Raw genomic sequence first — 23,639 nt, forward strand, 5'->3', positions numbered from 1 at the left:
ATAAAACTATAAAACTTTCAGGAAAAGAAAAATGTAACAGAAATTCTTTGAGAACTAGGGTGAGGCAAAGAGCCCTTAGACTTTTACATCAAAAGCCTGATCTAGAAAAGGAACAATTGATGAATCGGACTTCATCAAAATTTTAAACTTTTGCTCTACAAAAGACCCTGTTCAGAGGATGAAAAGACAGCCACAGAGTGGAATGTAATATTTTTAAGCCATCTATCTGACAAAGGACTAATAACCAGAATATATTTTTTAAAACTCCACAGTAGAAAACAAACAATTCAGTCAGAAAATGGGCAAAACATAGTGAGCAGGTAGGCTGAGGCCATGTGACTAGTTTTACTTAAAGGGCTCTGAGAAGAAGTGATACATCACTGCCAGTCAGACTATGTAAGAGGTGGTGTGCGTTTTTCGTGTTTTCTCTCTTCCTCTTCCCGGAAGCCATGTGTTGAGATGGTGTCTCCCGTCGTGCAGGGGCCTGGGTCCCTGGGTCACTGCTTGGAGGAGAGAGTCTCTGGTGAGCTGTTCATCTTACATACATTGGGCATCACATGAGCAAGAGACAAGCCTTTGGTGTGTTAGGTGACTGTAATTTCTGGAATTGTTATTGTGACCATAACCTGTTCTATCTGACAAATGCAGTAATGAACTATAATGTCATGATTTAATACACATTTTTAGATCCTTGGGCGATTATGCGACTTCTGGTTTTTCAGTTATTTATAATTAATGATGCCGCAATGACTGTCTTTGTTTACGTAATACACTTAGCACAGGGTTTTCTTTGGAGTAGAGTAGAGATGAATATTGTTCCTGGGATATTTCTTAAAGTATTGTTACTAATGAAAGGAAATAAAAGCTTCTGTTATTCCGGGTATTAGTGTCTTTCTTAGTGTCTGATATACAGAATTTGGCCATCAGAACTTTGTTGAATGAATACTTTCTAACACTTGCCACCACTAATCTTGCTAACTGTTGCTATTACAAAAGTAATAGTATACTATTTTACTACTGTATGCAAAAGTACAAACCATGTCTTTGGCAATTAATAGGCATAAAGTGATTCTTCCCTGATATTTCAGTTTGCATGGCTTTGGTTGGAAGTGAGGTTGAGTATCTCTTCATATATTTGTTTACCGACTGTAATTCTTCTTTTATTAATTTCTAGAAGCAATGTTTGTAATTGAGAAACAAAACAGGAGCTTTGTCTGGTGAGGTTATTTTTCTTTGTCAACTTCTCCAAAATAGCAATCAATCATAATGAAAGGTGAAAAGTATACTATCACTTTCTCTGACTATAGCTCGTTATATGGAACAAAGCCAACTCTCTTAGCTGAGGTTAGCTTTAACTAACCTTTCAGCTGAGATTCTCAAATGTTCTTTCCTTATGTTCTTCCAAATGTTTAATTAACTACACTGATGATTAATTAACAGACACCACTTCTGCCATCTGGAACAAGCCCCCTCTACCTCTTGCCTTTATCATTTCTCCAATTCAGTTAAGATCTTAGTGAATGCATTTGTCTGCCTTTTCATCTTATTTGTCTTCCTCTTTTCTTTTTAATGTTTAATGCCTTGAAGAATTCAAGGTAGGAGAACTCCTGCCTAGGAAAAGTCTAGGAAAATTCACTTGGATTTTCTGCATCCATGCCACAAAGTTTTGTTACAGTAATTTATTTGCTTCTATTGTCTATAAAGCCATAGTAAGTTGTTCATTAGCAAGTATGAAAAAACCTGAATAACAAACAACAGGGCTTTCCTCGCTGTGGCCACTACTTTTTCAGTTCAGTGCCCTTCCAAAAACAGTATCACACATTGTTATCAAAGCAAATTGCTCACACTTCCTAGCATGGACCCTGATCCACATCCCTACGTGTCCTTATAGACACCGTTCCTTTGGCCTGGAGAGCCCTTTCTCACCTTTTCCCCCTGAGAATCCTTCTTATTCATTAAGACCCACACTAATGTGAGCATGTCTGTGAGGCTCCCTGCCACCAGGCCACGAGCTAAGCTCTCTCCCCACATTTCTGCAGGATGCGTCCTCACTGCACGACTCTCTCCTCCTCCAGATTCTGAGTCATCAAGAATACATCTTCTCTATCTTTTTGCTCCTAGCACCTATCACGGTGGAAAGTAAGAACATCATAGGTTTTTGTTCAGTGACTGGCACTAGGTTGAACCATGTAGCAAAGCTTTTCACTTTCAACTTCTGATTGGGCCAGACATTGCCCCTGGGCATCAAAAAACAAAACAGGAAGGACTCTTTTTGAGCAAAAGCATCCTGAGGAGTGTGGTAAAGCCACGGGGCAAATTATAAATGCTGCAACTCAGGGCTCAGCACCAGCGTTCCAGACTCATGGGGTCTCCATCCCAGCTGCCTTCTTAACCATGACCCAGGGTTCTGAAATGCTCTTGATACGCACATGGAAGGGGTCTGCCCAGGTCCAGGCACCCATCTTAGAAGTGTTCATTCTGAGCCCTGAAATAAACTCATACGGTCAACTGATATTTGACAATGGAGCCAAGAATACTCCATGGAAAAAACTGTCTCTTCAAAAAATGGTGCTGAGAAAATTGGGTATTCACATGTAAAAGAATGTGAATACTTCACATTACACCATTCACAGAAATTAACTTGAAATGGATTAAAGAGTTGAATGTAAGACTGGAAACCCTAAAACTCATAGAAGAAAACGTAAGAAAAAAGCTCTTTGATATGAGTCTTGGCAATGATTTTTTGGATATGACACCCAAAGCACAAGCAGAAAAAGCAAAAGTAAATACATGGGACTACATCAAACTGAAAGGCTTCTGTACAACAAAAGAAACAATCAACATTATGAAAAGACAACCTACAGAATGGAAAAAAAGTTTTGCAAACCATGAATCTGATAATATTCAACATTTATAAAGAACTCATACAACTCAACAGCAAAAGAAACCAGAAAAAATCCAATTCAACAGTGGGCAAAGGACTTGAACAGATATTTTTCCAAAGTAGAGATGTGAATGGCCAACAGGTATGTGAAAAGATGTTTAACATCACTAATCATTGGGGAAATTATTACCTCACAATGTCAGAGTGGCTATTATCAAAAAGACAAGAGGTCACAAATGCTGGTAGGAATGTGAAGAAACAGGAACCCTTGTGCACTGCTGGAGGGAATGTATGTTGGTGCAGCCACTATGGAAGACAGTATGGAGGTTCCTCAGAAATTAAAAATTGGACTACCATATGATCCAGCAGTTCTACCTCTGGGAATATACCGGAAGGAAGTGAAAACACTATGTTGAAGAGCTATCTGTACTCCTGTGTTCATAGCAGTACTGTTCACAATAGCCAAGACATGGAAACAACCTAAATGTCCATCAACACAGATGAATGGATAAAGAGGATGTGGTACATATATACAATGGAATATTATTGGGCCATAAAAAAGGAAGTTCTGCCATTTGTGACAGCATGTCTTGAGGACATTAGACTAAGTGAAATAAGTCAGACAGAGAAAGACAAATACTACATGATATGATCTCACTTATGTGAAATCTGAAAACAAATTCATAGAAAAAAAAGAGATCCGATTTGTGGTTACCAGAGGCTGGGGATGAGAGTTAGGGTGGGTTGAAGGAAGATGGTCAAAGGGTACAAATTTCCAGTCATGAGATAAATAAGTACTGGGGATGTCATGTACAAGTTCACTATAGTTAACACTGCTATACAGTATATTTGAAATATATCATGTATGTGAAGAGAGTAGATCCCAAGAGTTCTCATCACAAGGGAAAAAACATTTTTTGCTTTTTATTTTTTTTGTGCCTATATGAGATGATGGATGTTAACTAAACTTATTGTGATAATCATTTCACAATATATGTAAGTCAAATCATTAGTATGCTGTGCACATTAAACTTATGCAGTGCTGTATGTCAATTACATTTCACTATAACTGGAAAAGAAAAAGAAAGTGCTCATTCCAGGACTGGACTGATTCCTTCCATAGATGATAATTCTCACAAAACTTGGATGGCTTTCTAAAAGTTAAGGATGATTCTTACATACACATGTGTAGAATACATAATTGGCCTTTTCAATTAAAATCACGTGTTATGAGTTATAAAAATCCAGAGTGTTCCTCCCAGGTTAATTTGGTTGATACTGTGGTTTCAGCACTTCCACAGCCCAAGGCATCTTGACATGACCTATGTCCAGGGACAGGGCTCACCCTCCGAGGGGCCCTACGATACTCGTTTGCCCTTAATGTTTGAACAGGACGGGAACAAAATGCACCCCACAGAGCTCAATAACTGCCCAGACTCCCAGGAAGGCAGTAAATGATGGAGGAGGGACTGGGGGAAAGAAACAAGGGGGAAATGTAACTCCTTTTCAGGAGACGAAGCTTATACCGAGATACAAGTGTAGAGGCCATGTTAATGTGGGCAAGTTGCCACCAGCATCCTCATCTCATCCAGAAGTCCAAGGATGTAACATCCCGCCAAGGGTCATCAAAAACCCCCTTTATACAAGTGGAGAGCTTCAAATGCTGATGACAACACAGCCCCAGCCCCCATCAGGGACCGCAGGGGACAAAGGGGTCTCCCAGCCTCAGGGAGGAGCCTGGGTCTGCGGCTCTGTATCTCATCCTGTGATCAGCTTCGGTCATTAGGAGTGAAACTCCCCAAGAGCCTTTTGCCCGAAATGGGATGTGTTAAGTTCCAGACAGTTCAGGTCAATATTGTGGACCATTAACTCAATGTTTTTGTTTAAAGATGAGTGGGAATGAGTAAATAATATCCTTCCTCAAGAAAGTTTCCAAAACACAGGGTACAGACGGGCCTTCAGAGACTTCCAGCCTGGGGTGCACATGAGTCAGCTGACTGTGCCTCTTCCATGGTGACTTTGGGTTCTGACATTTCTGTGGCCTGAAATGTCCATGGCTGTCACATTAGGGGGACAGTACGTTTAAAGAAATATGGAACCTAAGATGAGGACACCTCATAAAAGTAACAAAAAATTTGAGTCCACTGGCAACAGAATGTTCAATTAGAAAAATAGTTTTAAGTGATACTGCACAAGAGAATAAGAAAGTAACAGAAGGAGAAAGAACCTGAGGATGGAGGGGCCTGAATATTTTGTGACCTGTGTCACTGTTCAAATCTCAAAGGTTTGAATACCAAAGAAAAAATGCATGGGGGAAAAAAAAACAAAGCAGATTTCCTCTGTTCTAAATAAAGTAATCATCTATCAAGTTGCAGTAGGGTGGTAGGGTTGTAGGTGATATTTTTTCTTTATTTTCCAAACTTCCTAATATGTTATTTTACTGTTTTGCTAATAATAATAAACTGATGAGTTAACCTAGCCATAGGTTAACACAAGCTCTTAAAAAAGGCTTTTAAACAATGACACATGCAAATAAGAAGCTGTTGACAGGAAAACACTCCCACAGTGACCAGGTGGCATCCCCTGTCCCAGCCTCCACCCTGCACTGTGGCACCCCAGCCTCGAGGCTCCAGGTGCTTTGGAGAAGAGGGTCCAGCATCACCCCACCTCTCACCTCACTCCTGTCTGACTGTCTGTGTTCGTGCTGTGTCTCCTGCCCCACCTGGTACGGCTATGACCCACACCAGCTGTAGACATCCCATCTCACTCTGGAATCCCCAGGGACCTCAGACACCACCCATCCCACTGCCTGGGCTGGTGGGGGAAGGACCCCGCAGGACAAGGGTGCCTGTGGGGTTTGCTGCTCATCCAGGGAAATGACTCTCCCATCCAGCGTGACGCCCAATGCGCCCAGAAGGAGTCAGTTACAAGCTGGTCCACTTTCCTCCAGGCGGCTGGCTGCAATAACCTTGATCTTGAACACACTTTTCTGAGGCACAGATAAGAAGTACTGCTGGCTTTGATTTACAGAGTCTAGAGAGAGGGGTGACATTTGGGGCCAAGTGTCTCTTAGCAAAGCAGGAAAAACAAAAAAGTGGTTCCTTCACTTTCAGTGTGCGGGTCAGAGAGTCCGGCTCTGGTCCGTTTAAGCAGAGGCTGAGCAGATGGGCCCGCACAGGGGTGCCCTTCCACCCGCCCTCCTGCCCGAAGCGCATCAGCGAGGGCCCGAGGCAGAGGGAAAAAGGTAAAGTCATGCTTCCCTTCTAGGTGACCAAGAAGACCAGGGCTGCTCGGAGGGAATGCCTGTCCCCGGGAAAAGGAGCCTCCAGAATTTCAGAACTTCTAAACGCCTCATTGCAAGATGACGCCCCAGCCTGGACTATGGACTCGTCTGCACAGCTGCAGCCTGAGAGATCTGGTGTCTCCTCCCCAAATCCCTGCAGCCACCGCCCCCGCCTTTGCCCGGGGACTGTGGTTTGTCCTGTGAGCCTGGGACTCACTGGACATCTGCTCTCTCACATCCACCGTTTCCTAAACCGCGGCTCCTCTGCGGTGGTTGCTGTTGGACGCGGCTGCCCTCTAAATCCCCTGTTGCTGTCTTCTGTGCATCGTCTGGCCCCCTCCATCTTTCAGCCATTCGCTGCACACAGCTCCACCTCAGGCCCCCATCCTTTGGTCCAGGGCAGCCCGCGGCAAGCGTGGACCAACCCAGCCCCTGTTCCTAGTCCCTCACCTGCCTGCACCCCTTTCCCACCTTGAACCCAGATACGAGGCTACACTGAGGCAGGACCTTCCGACCATGGCTAAGAGCCAGGCCCAGATGCTGCCCTGACATCCCTGCGCCTCTGAACCCAGCGCAGATCCTGCCTCAGTCACACTTCCCACTTTCCTAAGTCTAATGCATTCCTGGGACTTCCCTGGCGGTCCAGTGGTTAAGACTCTGTGCTTCCACTGCAGGGGGCAGAGATTCGATCCCTGGTTGGGACGCTAAGATCCTGCATGCCACATGGTGCAGCCACAAAACAAACAAACAAAAACTAGGTCTAATACATTCCTGATGGGTGATGCAAGGCCTCTGTAAATTCACTGCCGTTTGTCTCAGTTGAATCCACGCTCAACAATACCTGTTTTTGTCCCTCCAAAACCACTCTTCGTTATCTCTCTGCTGCGCTTCGCAACTTCTGTGCCTCCTTCGGCTGGCACGGTGCCCGCTATGTGCAGAAGACCACGTATCCGTGGTTGAATGCCTGGTTTGAAAGCAAAGCCTAAGGCTTATTTGGGCTTTACAATTGCTCAGTCCAATCTGTGGACACAATGCATTGGTATTTACGGTAAGATTTAGAATTACAGTGAGGGACCCAGAGGCTTCGCTTATGTGGTTACAGACAGTGAAAAGATGCTAAAAGTCAGTCATCAAAAGGAAAAGGACACAGCAAGTAAGAGAAAGGCAGTCAAGCCAAGAAAATAAACAAAAAGAGGAAAAGGGGCTCTTGGAGTTCTGGGAATGGACAGCATCCTGAAAAAGCAGAGAGTCAAGGCGGAGACCAATCCGGTTGATAAATTATCTTTTTTATTGTTTCAGGGAACACTTCGTGCCTGAGCGTTCCAGTAAAAGGCATAAATGAGACCAAAGGGACATTGCTGTCTGCCTGGCCGTTTAGCATTTTAACAACTTGTGCTGCTTCTTCCAGGAAGCAACATCTCTCTGTCTCTCTCTCTCTTTCTCTCTCTCTCTCTCCGTTTCCCTGTCTCTTTCTCTCTCCCTCGATCTCCCTCTCCCTCTCTCTCTCTCTCCTTCTCTCTGTCTTTCTCTCTTTCTCTGTCTTTGTCTCTCTGTCTCTCTCTCCAGTGTCCTTGGCCTGGGGTTCTGATTCATGACCACAACCCCCGTGCAGACACCAGGCTGCTGAGAGACTTAGGCAGGCTCCTGCTTCTGGTTTTACAAGCAGAGAAATTGAGGCATGGGGTTCAGTCCCCTGTGCACCCCACGTAGCCATGTTTAAGACTCTTGGCTCACCAGGACGGGCTTAGGAAGGAAAACAGAAATTCCCCTAAAGCCCGGCACGTGTTTCCGTAGTGAAGCCCAGCGTCCAGGTCCTGCCCGGCCCCCTCCCTTCCCCCCGGAGACTCAGAGATATTGACTGGCTGCGGGCCTGGCTCAGCTGCCCCAGGCGGCATTAGTGGGGACATTGCGCGATGAGGATGGACCCAGGCGGGACCTGGGCATCCACAGCAGGTATCAGGTGAGAGTGGGAGGGTGAACTCAGGTATTGGAGGGAGCCCTGGAGCAGAAGCCTCTCCCAGCTCCCACACGGGGGCGGGCACCGCAGGGCGGCCTCCTCGAGCTGAGACAGGAGGAGGCCTGGGACAGCCACCCGCTTCTCAGTTCTAAGGGACTTGTGTTTTCCTGTGTCAAAGTGCACTGTTCTGCTTTTGGGAAGAGTTGAAGCTCTGAAGACCCGTGGACAGCTTGTGCGCAGTGACCATCTCCTGACAACAGGCCCAGCAGCTCCAACCAAACCACAGGAGGGAGGGGTCACCGTGTCGTACGGGACGGTCAGCCAGGGCCACGGCGTCGGGCACGGTCCCTTCACCCCAGCCCAGTGTGTTCACAAGGACCTGTGCAGTAACTGGAGAGGGGAGGGGTCAGTACAAACATGAATCATTTCTCCTCTCCAGAAACTCCTCACTTCATCTTTTTAATTCTTCCCGATACCGCATGTTTCAAGCTTAGGGTTTTGTTTGTATTTTTATGTATTTGTTTATTTTTAATTGAAGTATAGTTGATTAACAATGTTGTGTTAGTTTTAGGTGTACAGCAAAGTGACTCAGTTATACATATACTTCTTTATCTATTCTTTTTCAGATTCTTTTCCATTATCGGTTATTATAATATATTGAGTAGAGTTCCCTGTGCTATACAGTAGGTCCTGGTTGTTTATTTTATACACAGTAGTGTGTATCTGTTAATCCCAACCTCCTAATTTATCCCTCCTTCCCTTTCCCCTTCAATAACCATAAATTTGCTTTCCATGTCTGTGAATCTCTTTCCATGTTGTCAATAAGTTCATTTGTATCATCTTTTTCGATTCCACGTATAAGTGACACTGCAAGCTGTATTTTACCCGCCTTGTGTGCCTTCTAACTCAGCTATAGGAAACCGTGTTGGTGGGAGCAGCCCTTGGGGATGGGAGCAGAGAGGCAGGCCCTGCACCCTTATCAGAGGGGCTCAGGTCCAAAACCAGGGACCCCCGAGGATCTGGGCGTGAGTGGACATGAGGCCAACACAGTTCAAAGCGTTCCGTGCTGTGTGGCCGAGAGGGGCTGCTGGGCGGCCACTGTGATGATAACCTCCTGTTGCAAAGCTGCCCGGCACTGATAGAGGAAAAGGCTTCAAAGCGGCTTCTTGACGGGCTTCTCCCTGCAAGAAACAGGGCTGCATTTCTCAATCGACTTGAATTCCTCAGAGCAGGCGGGGTCTCAGCCCGGCTCCGCTGGATCCGTGTCTCGTTGAGGGGGGGTGGGATTTCTCCATTTCCAAGCCAAAGCCACACCCCCTCTGTGTGGCCAGGCAGCTCCTGCTGTCCCTTTGGACCTTGGCCTGAGGCCAAGAGGCTGGCAGGGATGTGAGAGCGTCTGAGAGCCGCTTTCCCCTCCAAAAATTGCTTCATGCTTTATCGGCAGATGTGATATTTCTTCCTATAAGGAAACAAAATGTCAGGTTTAGAGCATGATTCCCAAGTTGGGTGGCAGGCAGCCACCATCCTTTGCCCCGTCATCTCTGAAGTTTTCCCTTATGATGTGTGAGATCACGAGGCCTAATGTCCAAGCCCATCAGCCCCACTGATACACCAAGTCCCAGTTGAATGATTTCTCTGGATCTGACACTCTCAAATGGAGCCACAGCCCTGGGGAGGCATGGGGAGGGGTTCCTTCACAGCCCCAAGGACCACAGAGAGCTCTGTTCTCTGGAATATTGCATTTCCATGATGTTCAGGGACTCTGAAGTCAAGCAAAAACCGTGGAGGTTTGGGTCAAACCAGACGCCTTGATCTGCTGGAAGGTGGCTGCTCCCAAGGACGGGCCCGGGACCTGGGAGGCAGGACCTCACAGTCTGAGTCTGGGCTCCACCTCCTTTCTCCTGCTTGGATGTGACTTTGAGCAACTTACTAAACATTAAACATGCTCAGTCCACATTTCTGCATTTGAAGAAAAGAGGTAATAATAGTACCTACGTGTAGCGCTGCGGGGACAGTTCACCGAGTGACAGCGTTAGAGGAGCTCTGTTGGTCCAGGCCTGAGTCAGCGCTGCCACCATGCTGCCCGACACCAACGGGTCCACAGCGCACATCAAGTGAAGTGTCTAAACGGAACCAGCCCCAAGACAGGGTCCCATTTGACCAAACGCTGTGCCTGGAGGGCCCCCCTTGTGTCTCCCCAGGAGCAGCGGCTCAGGGTCACTGACCCCATGGTCCTGGACACCCACTAATTCATAGGACAAACCGCTGTGAAGCAGGAGGCTGGGATGCCTGCGGCTCTGAAGGAACAGCTGTGGGGGGGGGGTCGCTGGCTGAACAGGCCTCCCGGGGGGACGATGGGGTCACTAGGCAGGGGACACGATAAAACCCAGGAACTTCCTGCTTCTCCTGGGACTCCTGGCGTTATTTTGATATCAGGAGCCGTGGCTGGACAATCCCACCCCATCCTGTGACGTTATCTGGACCAAGTAAATCAAAAGGCCATTCAAGGTACTCCGTTCAGTCCAATATCTAACACCGTTACTCCCCATGTCTCCCGTCTCTGAGTCTCCCCATTTAATCCTCCAAAATCAAACCAAAAGGATGCAAGCTGTTGGGAGATGCCCTCAACAAAATGGGAGGTTTGCCAACAGAATTCCACAGTGAGCCCAGAGCTCACCCACAGCTAATGGAACAGTGAGGTGGCAGAAGGACAGAGGCAGAGGTGCCAGAGCTCGTTAGGGGCACCAAGGGACATGAGAAGATGACACTGTCCCCAGCTGGGCCAGCGTCGGGGTTGGGGGTGCTGGTGGATTCCACCCAGACTGCCTGCCTGGAGACAGAACAAGAAAGGGCTTCCAGAAGAGGAGAGCACAGATTTGGAATATTCAGGAGAAAAGGAAGGAAGGGAAGAAGTGAAAGGAAGAAAACAGAAAGAATAAGAAAGAAGTTACAGAGAGAATTCGAAGTTACCTGTAAGGCTGAGTGGTCCAGAGTCACGTACCTAAAACTTGCCCGATCCACAGGAGCTATCATCTAGGGGTTCCTCACCCCAGGGTACAGTAGGGTGAGGCTTGAAAAACCACGACCCATGGGCTAAAGCCGACCTGCCTCCTGTTTTTGTATGACCCATCAGCTAAAAACAGTTTTTACATTTTTAATGGTTGAAAAAAAAAATCAAAGAAAGAATAATACTTCGAGACACGTGAAAATTATATGGACTCTAAATTCCGGCATCCTTAAGGGAAGTTTTATTGGAACACAGCCAGGCTTATGGGTTTGCCTCTTGTCTGTGGCTGCTTTCCTGTTCCAACAGCAGAGCTGAGCAGCTGAGACAGACCACGCAGCCCGTGAAGCCTGAAACATTTACTCCCTGGACTTTATATAAAGCGTTAGCCGATGCTAAGCAGAGCTGGCCTTTAAGCAGTGCGCTCGGGTATGTTTTGGATCCTTCGATACAGGAGAAGAGGGAACAGGCCAGGGGAGCTGGAGAGGCAGAAACTGGTGCCACATGCACGTTTAAAGAGGCCGGGGGATTCCCTGGTGGTCCAGTGGTTAGGACTCCGCACTTTCACTGCTGAGGGCCCAGGTTCGATCCCTCATAGGGGAACTAAGATCCCACAGGCCGAGCAGTGTGGCCAAAAAATTAAAAAATAAAAAAAATAAAGAGGCCAGTGCCCCGTAATTCTTTAGGTGGCAGCCAAGGCAACACTGACCAGGGAGAGCTGGTGTCTTTGGCTTTTTATGGCCAAATATTATTTTTTTTTAAAAGCACAGCCTCATAATAAAATAGAATCTCAGAAATCTGTGCAATACGGTAGAATGGACACCCATCCTAGAAGTCCTCCGCTGGGTTCTCGTTTAAAGAAAACTGTTAGGCATGCTGTAGTCACCCCAGCTGGGAGAACCGAGATGCCCGGCCTGGAGCTGGGCTTCTCCCTGGCCATCCTGGGCCCGACAGGCTGGCCTCCAGCTGCCTTCCCAGAAAGGCCTGCCTCCTCCTTGCTGTTGAGGTCGATGTCTCATCTTAATCCTTGCTGGTTTTCAGGGGAATAAAATGCCCATCAGTGTCCCCTTTGACCTCCCCCCTTTTGCTCCTCCTCGTTCTCAGGCAGGGACTTCAGCTGGTGTCCTCACCTTTCCGGGCCTGTCTGGTCTCTCACAAGTGCTGCTGCAGCCACACGCCATGCACAGCCCTCAGCTGACAGATGTCCCTCTTGGAGCTGTGTCTATAAAGCTAGTAGTTTCACAAAATGAGCCTCCCCCCTGCCCCCCGGTTCCGCACCAGAACACCGCCCAGGTGGCGGCAACTTCATGCACGTGTACACCTGTGCCCACGAACACACACTCACGGGGTGCCTGTGAGTCCCCTCCCACAACGTGCCCAGTCCTGGTCACTGTCAGACCAGCACGTTGGGCCCAGCGGTCAGTGGCCAGGCCCAGCTCTAATTGCCCACCGTACAGGTTTATGATTTTTTTAATGTGTCTGTATTTGTGTTTATGGCAAAAGAAAGCTTAAAACTTACTTGATAATTTTTATATTTTATAATAAAAATGGTAACATCTTAAAAATGATATTGCAGCAAAGCTCCCTTCCTAGTTGATGGCAGGGTAGGTGTCCTATCCTACTTTCAAAAAAGAACAAAGTGAGGATGGGGTAGGGAAGGATGGGGAGTTTGGGGTTAGCAGATGCAAACTAGTACGTATAGGATGGATAAACAACAAAGCCCTACCGTATAGCACAGGGAACTATATTCAGTATCCTGTGATAAACCATAATGGAAAAGAATATGAAAAAGAATGTGTGTGTGTGTGTGTGTATATATACATATATATATAACTGAATCACTTTGCTGTACAGCAGAAATTAACACAACATTGTAAATCAACTATACTTCAATAAATTTTTTTTAAAGAAATGAAATACAAAAGAATAAAAAAAAGAAAAAAGAACAAGGAGAGCTAGAGAAAGCAAGGTCCCAGTTGAGCACTTTAGTTCCTAAGAAAAGAGCCACAAGGGGAAATTAGAATTATTCCTTTTTAGAAGGATTTTTTAATTTCCTGCCACAGGCGTAGCAGCACGCGTGCCCATGAATCTATCAGCTCATTGATGCAGGCGCTTATGGAACATCCGGGGCACATTTACTGTGCTTCATGTCTGTTTTGTCAACCTATGTGTGCCCAGCACCCAGTGCGTTGCCTGACAAATAGGAAGAGCTCAATAAAAGGCCTAAAATATGTAATGAATAGTGTTGGCCTCAGAATCGACCCAAACTGAGGAAGCTCTGACGGGAACCAACCTACAGGAGGCTTTTCTCTGCTGGAGGGAGTGAAGGAGGGGGGGGGGTGTTGAGATGGAGGGAAGAGGGGCTTGCACCCCCTAACGGCAGGTAGGGGCCTGGGATGGGGTGGAAGCCTGATGTCTGTCCTAGACGCTGGTCTTCCTGCCCTGTGCCCGGGGCGTAGGTCTGAGCCCATGGGGAGAAGGGCTGCAGGCCGAGACGGGAGGCGCCCCGTGACACACAGCCCAACCCTGGGACCCGAGGGCGGAAGCCAGCAGCGCCCAGGAAGACAGCAGCCGCACTGAGCAGCTGGCCAGTCAGCAGCTGGGACCAGGAAGACAGCTCCCAGGAGCCACGTCGCCGGAAGACAGGAGTGGAAGACCAGCACCAGATGGGACCAGATCGTTCCAGAACTTGCATCTTTCATGGGAACCCCTCTGGTGCCCAGAAGCCCGCCAGCCTGTAGAAACTCAGCTATCTTGTTCGTGCGAGCAATGAGCTGCAATCCTACATGATTTTAGGTGCAAATGAAATGGTTGCCGCTTGGGTCCCTTGAAGCTGGAAGTTCAGGATTCTTGCTCCTGCATCCTCCAGGGATCACTGGACCCCTAGGGGTTCTGGAGGGGAAGGAGTCCTGACAGCTGGGTCCTGGCCTGGGTCCCTGGCTGGGGCAGAACCTTTGATGGCTGGTGGCCTGGTGAGTCTTTGTCCCCCGAACACAGGGAAAGTCGGGCCAGCAGCTTGCTTCCCCCAATTCCACCTTGCAAGTCATTTTGTTTGGAATCCAGATCTCCTATTTCAAGGCCTATTGCTAAGCAAATTTCTTAGATGGAATTTTTTTTTTTTAATAAGTTTACTTATTTATTTATTTATTTATTTTTAATTTAATGGCGGCCTCGGGTCTTCGTTGCTGCACGCGGGCTTTCTCTAGTTGTTGGCGAGCGGGGGCTACTCTTCATTGCGGTGTGCAGGTTTCTCATTGCGGTGGCTTCTCTTGTTGAGGAGCACGGGCTCTAGAGCGCAGGCTCAGCAGTTGTGGTGCACGGGCTTAGTTGCTCCGCGGCATGTGGGATCTTCCCAGACCAGGGCTCGAACCCGTGTCCCCTGCATTGGCAGGCAGATTCTTAACCACTGCACCACCAGGGAAGTCCCTAGATGGAATTTTTTTAAGGCTCAAAATTCTAAAGGATTCTTAGCTAACAAATATCTTTTACCTGCTTGATGGTTTCCAGTTGCAGTGAGATAGAGACAAGATGCCTCAACGTGGCGCTGATTTTGTCAAAGCTGCTATGTTTCTCCACCTCCTTTTCCTTTCTGACACCACATCCTGGGCTCCACCCGACACTACCAGTCACATGCAGCCTCATCGCTGTCCTTGACAATTAGCTCAGCGTCCGGTAGATAATTAAGAAGAAATGAAATCGCCTGTCACTTTCAGCCCACGTGGTTGGGCTTCTGTCCCCGGAACCTAAAGATATTAAGAACCGCCCAGCACGACTTACACTTTCCAGCTGGGATCTTACTCCCATCCCAGCGGCCAGTGCTCACGGGGATCAGGCCTTGGTCACCTCTTACCGATACTTCACCAGTAATCTCTAATGTGATGGATGACCCTGATTCCAGCATGGGCCTCTCCAATCCATTCTGTCCTCTTCCAGGAAGACCATCTACCCAACTGCCAGCCCTACCACTTCATCTTCTTGACTGTAATAGGCTGAATAACGGTCTCCAAAGATATACAAGTGCTGTGATCCCTGGCCCCTGTGATATGGCCTTGTATGGAAAAAGGGTCTCTGCAGATGTGATTAAAGTGAAAGATCCTGAGATGGGGAGATGATCCTGGATCATCCAGATGCACCCCACAAGTGCAATCACAGGTGTCCTCATAAGAGGGGGACAGAGGGAGAGGAGGGGCAGCACAGTTACAGAGGCAGAGACTGGAGTGCTGTGGTCACAGCCAGGAACACCAGCAGCCTCCAACAGCTGGGGAAGGCAAGCAAGGACCCTCCCCCAGAGCTTCTGGGTGGGTGTAAGGCCCTGCCAACACTTTGATTTTGGACTTCTGGCCTCCAGGACTGTGAGAGAATATGTTTATTTTGTTTCAAGCCACCTGGTCTGTGATTTCTTATGGCAGCTGCAGGAAACAGACACTGACCAAAACCCTGTTGCTCTAAACCATAAAGCCTTCAGCAGTCTGGAGTCCGGGTATTCTTCAGACCCATCTCTCTCTGCACTGCCCCCCTTCATGCCTCACCCCCCAACCCCCACGCTCACGCTGACAGCCTGAGAGCGCCCACTGCCGCTGCTTTGCCCACCTGGAGCAGGTCTGCACACAGCTCCTGTCTCACCTTGAAAATCATCTCCTCTCTGAAGCCTCAACCATGCGCTCCACCTGTTCAGGGTATTTGGTTCTAAGTTCCCGTGTATCCTACAACTTGCCCGTTTTTCTAATTATGTGTCTTCCACTAAACTGTAAGGTCCTTAAAGGGCAGGGACTGAAGGCCCTCTGTTCTTAGCACAGTGTGTGTCATAGAGTGGAAGGCTGGCAAATGTTTCCCTGTTTAAATAAAATTACCTCTGTGCAAGTTTATTTATTTTTTTTAATCTTAATTTTAATAGTTTATTAATTTTTTTTTTTTTTTTTGGCTGTGTTGGGTCTTCTGTGCGAGGGCTTTTCTCTAGTTGCGGCAAGTGGGGGCCACTCTTCATCGTGGTGCACGGGCCTCTCACTATCGCGGCCTCTCTTGTTGCGGAGCACAGGCTCCAGACGCGCAGGCTCAGTAGTTGTGGCTCACGGGCCCAGTTGCTCCGCGGCACGTGGGATCTTCCCAGACCAGGCTCGAACCCGTGTCCCCTGCATTAGCAGGCAGATTCTCAACCACTGTGCCACCAGGGAAGCCCCTGTGCAACAGTTTTATACTGATGCTCATGGCCTCCTTCAAACTTGCCTCTTTTAGCTTCTGGCACACCTTCTCCCTCGGTCCCCTGGGACCCAGTGATCGTCTTTCCTCATTCACTGGCCTTCACGCCCTGCCCACCTCACTTGCTTAGAGGTCGATCTTCAGTCTTCCTTCTTTCCCCCCCACACTGACACTCTTTCTGAGCGATTTGGGCCACCCCCGTGTTGCTGACTTCCAAACGTAGCTCCCTGCCTCCTCTGGACTCTTTCCCACGAGAAATTTCTGCACAGATGTCCCCCAGGCACATTGAGCCTAACGTGTCAAAAATTATTTTCTTCTCATCTTTCCTGCCTATGAATCTGGACCAGCAGGGCCCCTGGGCTAGGATTCTAGAAGCTGAAGCAGGACCCAGGGAAGAGCAGGATGGAGCCAGGCAGGCTGGGGGCTGTGCAGTCAAGGACGTCCAAGGTCACCGTCCGTGGGAAATTTCAAAGGAAGCTTCTCTTCCAAAGGACTCAACAGAGACCCCAACCAAGACACCAAAACAGGTCAGTGGGGAGGGGCTTCCAGGAGGGACCCAGCATGTGGAAGTACTCTGCAGAAGCAAAGACCCCAGAGGCTTCTCAGGGACACTTCAAGATGTCACTTTGAATGACACTCACCCCTCCTGCATCTCCTCTTTCCTTTCACTCAGCTGTCCAACTAGAAGCCTCAAAGTCATCCTGGTCCTCATCTTGCCTCTAACCCTCAGCAGCGAGCAGGTTCTGTGGAAGGCACCCCTGAGGGTCTCCCCTCATCCCCACACCTCTTCCTGTCTCCAGCTGGAACCAAAGGAAGCTCCTCTTCCCACACCCATCACTCCCAACTTGCCAAAATCCAAATCTGCCTTAAAACCTACTCTCCTCCTGCCTCCAGGGTGAAATCTGAACTCCTAAGCAGGATGCCCGAATCCACCCACGCAGCCCTGCCCCTCCTCAGCCTTGCCTGCTGCCAAGCCCCCTCTCACCTGAAACCCTGTCTTTCCCAGCCTCCCTTGCCTCTTCTGCCTGCAAATTCTAGCTCATCTTCGGGAACTCTACCCCATTGCCCTTCTGTTCCCATCCCCCCACCCAGTGCCTTCTGGCAGGTCCCCATTTTCTGGGCTCTGTGATGCTTCACACTCACCTCCTGGGGCACTTATCACACTATTCTGGGATATTTGTTTCCATAACCATACACCCCACTAAACAGCAAGCTTCGTGAATCCAAAGATAACTTCTTTTTTTAAAAAATTAATTAATTAATTAATTAATTTTATTTTTGGCTGTGTTGGGTCTTCGTTGCTGCGCGCGGGCTTTCTCTAGTTGCGGCGAGCGGGGGCTACTCTTCATTGCAGTACGCATGCTTCTCATTGCGGTGGCTTCTCTTGTTGCGGAGCATGGCGGCGCACAGGTTCTAGGCGTGCGGGCTTCAGTAGTTGTGGCATGAGGGCTCAGTAGTTGTGGCTTGCGGGCTCCAGAGCACAGGCTCAGTAGTTATGGCGCACAGGCTTAGTTGCTCCGTGGCACGTGGGATCTTCCTGGACCAGGGATCAAACCCATGTCCCCTGCATTGGCAGGCAGATTCTTAACCACTGCACCACCAGGGAAATTCCAAGATAACTTCTTGTAAACTTTCATATTCCTAGAGTAGCTTGGAACCCGGCACATTGCAGACACTTCAGTATTTGTGAAATGAGTGAATTGGATGTAAGCAAAGGTGATAACTCAGGACAGAAAGGAAGAAAACATGCCTGTAAGACAGGCCCCAGTGACTCCATACTCCACTTTCTTAGGCCACTTGGGCCGCTATAACAAAACACCATACGCCGGGTGGCTAGTAAAGAACAGAGAGTTGTTCCAGTTGTGAAGGCTGGAAGTCCAAAATCAAGGTGGCAGCAGATTCGGTGTCTGGTGAGGCTACTTCCTCACAGATGGCCGTCTTCTCACTGTGTCCTCATGTGTTGATAGGGGCAGAGAGCTCTCTGGGGCCTCTGTTATGAGGGCACTAATTCCATTTGTGGGGGCTCTGCCCTCATGACCTAATCACCTCCCAAAGGCCCACCTCCTAATACCATCACTTTGGGGGTTAGGGTTTCAACACTTGAATTTGGAGGGACACAAACATGTAGTCCATCACACTTCCCAAGAGCTCCCATTGACTAGGCATCCACCTCAGGGAGAAAAGTTTTCCTAGCTTGTCCCAGGAGCAGGACAAGAGGTCAGGGAGTGAACAGTCCCTGTGCTTTGCCTGGGGCTGGACATCAGGGATGAGGTCAGAGAAACTGACAAAGGCTGATGGAAACATGAGAGTGTTCTCCAAATGCAGAGCTGGGTCTCATCTTCATGCACAGCTGAGAGACCAAGGTCCAGAGGAGCCACGTGACTGACCCAATGAAGTGACAGGTGTGTTTATCCCAAAGCAGGTGGACAGAAGGTAGGAAAGCAGCAGCGGGAGAGGGGAGTGGATGGAGCCAGAAGGAAAGCTAAGTCGATTTAAACCAAAGCACTCCAGACAGCTTTCCCCTCCTCAGTAGACATTTATTCCTCAAGGACACCTAGAGTTCATTGTCTGTGTTGCTTTATAAAGAGCTTCTTCATGTGTATATTCCATAAACAAGTATTTATCTGTCTCTTCCACTGGATTAAGAGCTCCAGAGGAAGGGGGCACACTTCTCCATCCCACCACTCCATGCACCCCCAGTACACCCTCGGTACACGCACAGTCACACAGTGTCCCCATTGCAGGCCTGCTCTGGCATCTGAAAGCCTGAGGTCGTCTTACGGATAACCAGCGTTGCCGGTTTGGAGCAGCACCTCTCATCCTGTCTGTTCATGGGATTTTTCTCCTGTTCCTCTTCCGGTTCCAGTTCTCCTGACCAGACTTGCCCTGTCACCTCACCCCCATTGACCGGATTTCATCTAGAAGCATCCTTTCCCCTCCCCCACCCAGGTTTTCTCTCAGGTTCCCTAACTTTGCCTTGAAACAATGACACCTCTCCAACAATGGACAGCACCACCTTCACCTTGGCTTAGCTTACAATTCCCGGGTTCATTGTGTTTCCTTATCCCGTTGTGGGGAGGAGGGGTGAACAGGGAAGAGCCTCCCTAAAACAGCAGCCACTGGCCCTGGGAGCTGGTCATTTGCCTTTGCTCTCGGGTCCATCCCTTACCCTCCCCTGCTGGCCCCGCCCCCAGGGAGGTGAGCAGACAATGCAGAGTTTGATGCCCACAGAGGATAGTCTAGGCACCAAGGCCTCTCGGAAGACACTGAGACCCACGGAGAGCTATTTCACCGACGGGTGAAAGAGGCAACAGAGGCTATGTGTGCATGTAGCCAGGAGCACAGCCTGGGCACGGGCGTCCTTCTCTCTTCCACTCTAGAGCAGAGAGATGGAGATGGCAACAAGCCCCCAAGCAGTGTCTGTGCCGCAGAGCCCACCCTGGAACCAGCTCTACATGGATGCTTCCAGAATCTTCCCCAGGCAGGTTAAGGTCCCAGGGGAGGACTACACTCTCCTCAGTGTCAGTACTAATGTGGACACGGGCGGTGCCAGCCGGCCCCCTTCATCAGACCTCACCATGTCTCTCAGGAGGGGAGGGAGCCAGGGGCTCTCCCTGGATGACGCGGATTGCAGCATACACTCTGAGCCGTGTACCTGCTCTGCGGGCGTGGAGGAGAGCCCCCGGGTCCCCATGATGTAGAAGTCCGCCTCCTTCAGCATCCGGGGCAACCTTTGTCCCAGGAGCAGGGGAACCTCAATTCACTGAGTTTTAAAAGAAGGTGAGAGAGAAGATGAGGAACTGGGAGGACAAAGCTGCTCCAGACGCTGGAAGGGGCGACTCTGTCCACACAGACAGGCTTCCACGCCTACGGGGGCTCTGACCCTCCTGACAGCCTGTGGGGCTCGTCATCCCCTCCCGATGCAAGAACGCTGAGGCTCACAGGGCCGTGTGGCTCTTGCCAGGGCCCCAGTCCACCTCGGCACAGCTTGGTCCACGGGGAGGGAGGGTCCACAGGCCCCCAGAGTGTGGGGGATGCGAGGAGGAGTAAGATGGTGTCCCCTTCTCCGCTGGTGTTTGTCCCCCCGTCCGAGTGAATGGAGCTTTGGGACAGGAGACCTAGGAGCTGGGAGAGGCTGCCCAGGGCCACCCCTCTGAGTGGTCAGGGAGCACCTCTCTGGATGAGGGCCCTGAGGACTCAGCCAAACAGAGCAAACAAGGAGGCACGAGGACGCAGGGCAGCAGGTCCCAGAGGTAGCACCGCCAGCCCCCATGCCCGTCGAGAACAGGTGAGGGGACCCAGCGTCAGGCGGGAGGGCCTTGGAGGCCAGGGTAAAATGTTTGCTGAGGAGCAATTTTAAGGCTTTGAGCAAGGGAGTCACATGGCAGATTTTCGTTAAGACACAGCCATCACTCGGATAACTGGAAGATGGATCTGAAGGGAGCAGAGCAAGAGACAGACCAGTTGGGAGGCTCTTACAACAGGCAGGTGAGCGGGTTGGGGGGGGTGTCTGGTCCAAGATGGGGTGGGGAGGAGAGGAGGGACCGGACTACAGATATTTAGAAGGTAAAGAGCGGCCGTGAGGAGCGAAGACAAGGGGATGCCCCAGATGGCCCGGTCCATGATAGGGGGCTCTCTGCTGGAGATGGGCAGTGGAGGGGAGGGGCCTGCTGAGCACAAAGCCAGCCTCTGGTTCCCGTGTTCCGCAGCCGTGATGGGACCATGATGGGGCCGTGCGCTGGCAGAGAGCAGACTCCAGCAGAGGGAAGATCACGCCTCAAGGTGAAACACACCAGAGCAAAGCCAGGCTGCCTAATTCTCTGAACAGGCTGAGGGTAGCCTGGCCCGGGGCTCCCAAAGGGTGGGACCCACCCACCCCAGACAGAGCTGGGGGCACGCAGGTGCCTCACGATGCGATGGAGAACTCAGCAGCTCCATCTGTGCACACAGGCGAGTGTGGGGCGTCCCATCGGCCAGGCTGTTGACTTGACTGGGGGTGACTTTGTTTACCCTGTTCCTTTCCCTGATGCTGACCCCCTCTCCTTCCACAACCATCCCCTGCACCCAGGAGCCAGTGCCTGCGTCCTCAGGAAAGAGCAGAGCACACGGCTGAAGTGCCCAGGAGCCCGGGCCTGGGCTTGGACCACGTGCCCCCAGCAGCCCAGCCATCCCGGGCCTGCTCCCGGGTTCCTCCTGGGGTTACTACCCGAGACATCTCGAGCCACCCACGCAGGGTCCCAGGAAGCCTGGGTCTGTGCTAGGCTCTCTCACTCTCCCACCCACCCAGAGGCCAGGTTTTCTGTTCTCCCCCAGCTGCAGCTTCAACCCAGTCCCTGCCCACCTTTCCAACCTGCAAAAGAACCTGCTTCAATAGAATCCAGAGAGCAGTTTGAAGCTCTAGGGCGTGACATGTGGGTCAGTGAGATGGAGCCAGCCTGCTTCATGTCAGCCTGGCTTCATGGAGCCAGGCTCTACTTGTCCCCCCACGTCGGGGTCCTGAAATGGTTTCTTATCCTTACAGTTTATGCCGACAGTGATAAGCACTGTTTTCAAACTTCTTGCTAGAATTCTTTGTGTTTATTCATAGGAAGAAAATTAATTCCCAAGAGTAATTCAAATTAATTCGTCATCTTAGCCTTTTACCTATCTTCATGTTGGGCAACATGAAATTGTCACTATTTGATCATTCTGACGTACACAATGACAGTTTCTTCTGGTTCAACCTAATATTTTCCACCACCGATGGAATTCCTATTTATGTAGATGGGTTGGGAGGAAGATTTGTTTGCGAAGGTAACAATAGAATCCCTCTTCGGGAGGGAACCCTCTTTTCTTTGGGGAAATCCCTTCATGGGCATTTGCAAAAGATGAGAGATGGCAGAAGGCTAGAGGGAGCGAAAATTGCTCTGCTTAATCAAATTATGACCTTCTCAAGGTTTTTTCTGTTTTGTTCTGCTTTATTCTGTTGTCTCAAACAGAGGAATTTCATTTTCTCTGCCAGAGAAGAGAAAAGGCCCTGCAGGCTGGGCCGGGGACTGGGGGGTGGCTCCAGAAGCACCCTGCACAGACCACCTCTTGAACGGAGGGAACGGGGTTTCCCCCCGAACACAAGCGTCCCTTGGGACCTCTCATAAATACCGCAGCACAGGGCCGGCATTAGCCATCCCGCAGTTTCATGTGTGACCGTAGAAGGCTGGGGGATTTGGGGACATCTGGAATACTTCATTCTGAAAACCCAAATCACCTGACCTCACAGCTTACTGTCATCGTGACCGTGACTTCGTTCTCTCAGGAAACCCCTGCCCGGCAAAGTAAAAGTTCCAAATAACTGTGTTTCAAGAAATTCCTGGCAAAATCCATTCAAAGGAACATTAAACTATTAGACCTTTCAATAGATAACATTAACGACTATTTACACCCCAAGATTCTTTGAACCTCTTGCCTCAAAGCCCTCACATTGCTCTCTGTGTTCCAATCCTAACTCTGATATCATGAACTTTACCCAATCCAGACTAACACCCCACCCCAGCATTGAAAGAGCCTCTTAAACCCACCCCCAAATCCTCATAAATACCCCGACTCTGACTCCCCTCTCTGAGATGCTATTCCAACTGCCAAGGCCACGCCGCCCCGACCACGTCAGCAGTGCACTCGGCCCCCAGCGGGTCCTGTGGCCGTGTTTTCAGGGAACCGGGATTTGCTCAGAGCAGCCGTGCTGGATGCTGGGGGTACGAAGGTCAAAAAACCCGAAGTTCTGCGTCCTTGCTTTATGGAGCTTACCTGACAGCGCTGCAGACATACATCCAACCACTCATCACAAGTTAGTCAATGATTGATCATAATCATTTAAGCACCATTGTGGTAAATGCTACAAAAGAGGGCCCCAAAGAGGGGCAGCGCTGGCCAGGCTCGTGGGAAGCAGGGGCTTGTGGAGGAGCGACGGGGCTGAGCCTGCCAGGGAAGTGGGTGAGGCTGGTTTTCACAGTGGGGCAGGGTGGGGGCCCCAGAGGGTCTCGGGCTTAGTAAAAGGGACCCTCATTTGCAAAGTGGGAGAAGCCTGCCTCAGCCCACAGCAAGGGGACTTCAGAATCTGTACTGTGCACGGCAGTGCCTCAAATGGGGAAGGACTCGGGGGGCTGGGGAGGGCCAGGCAGCAGAGCGGGGAGAGGCCCAGAGGGGAGCCAGGGACAAGGGTGCTCAAGACGTAATCCTGAGACGTGGTTGTGAGCTGGGACGGGAATGGATGGTGAGGCGGGTGGTTCTCATGGCCAAGTTACAGGCCTCTCTGGACCTTCAGAGAAGAGTCCCCAGGGTC

The sequence above is a fragment of the Eubalaena glacialis genome, chromosome 1 (genome assembly GCF_028564815.1).
Source record: "Eubalaena glacialis isolate mEubGla1 chromosome 1, mEubGla1.1.hap2.+ XY, whole genome shotgun sequence".
Taxonomy (NCBI): domain Eukaryota; kingdom Metazoa; phylum Chordata; class Mammalia; order Artiodactyla; family Balaenidae; genus Eubalaena; species Eubalaena glacialis.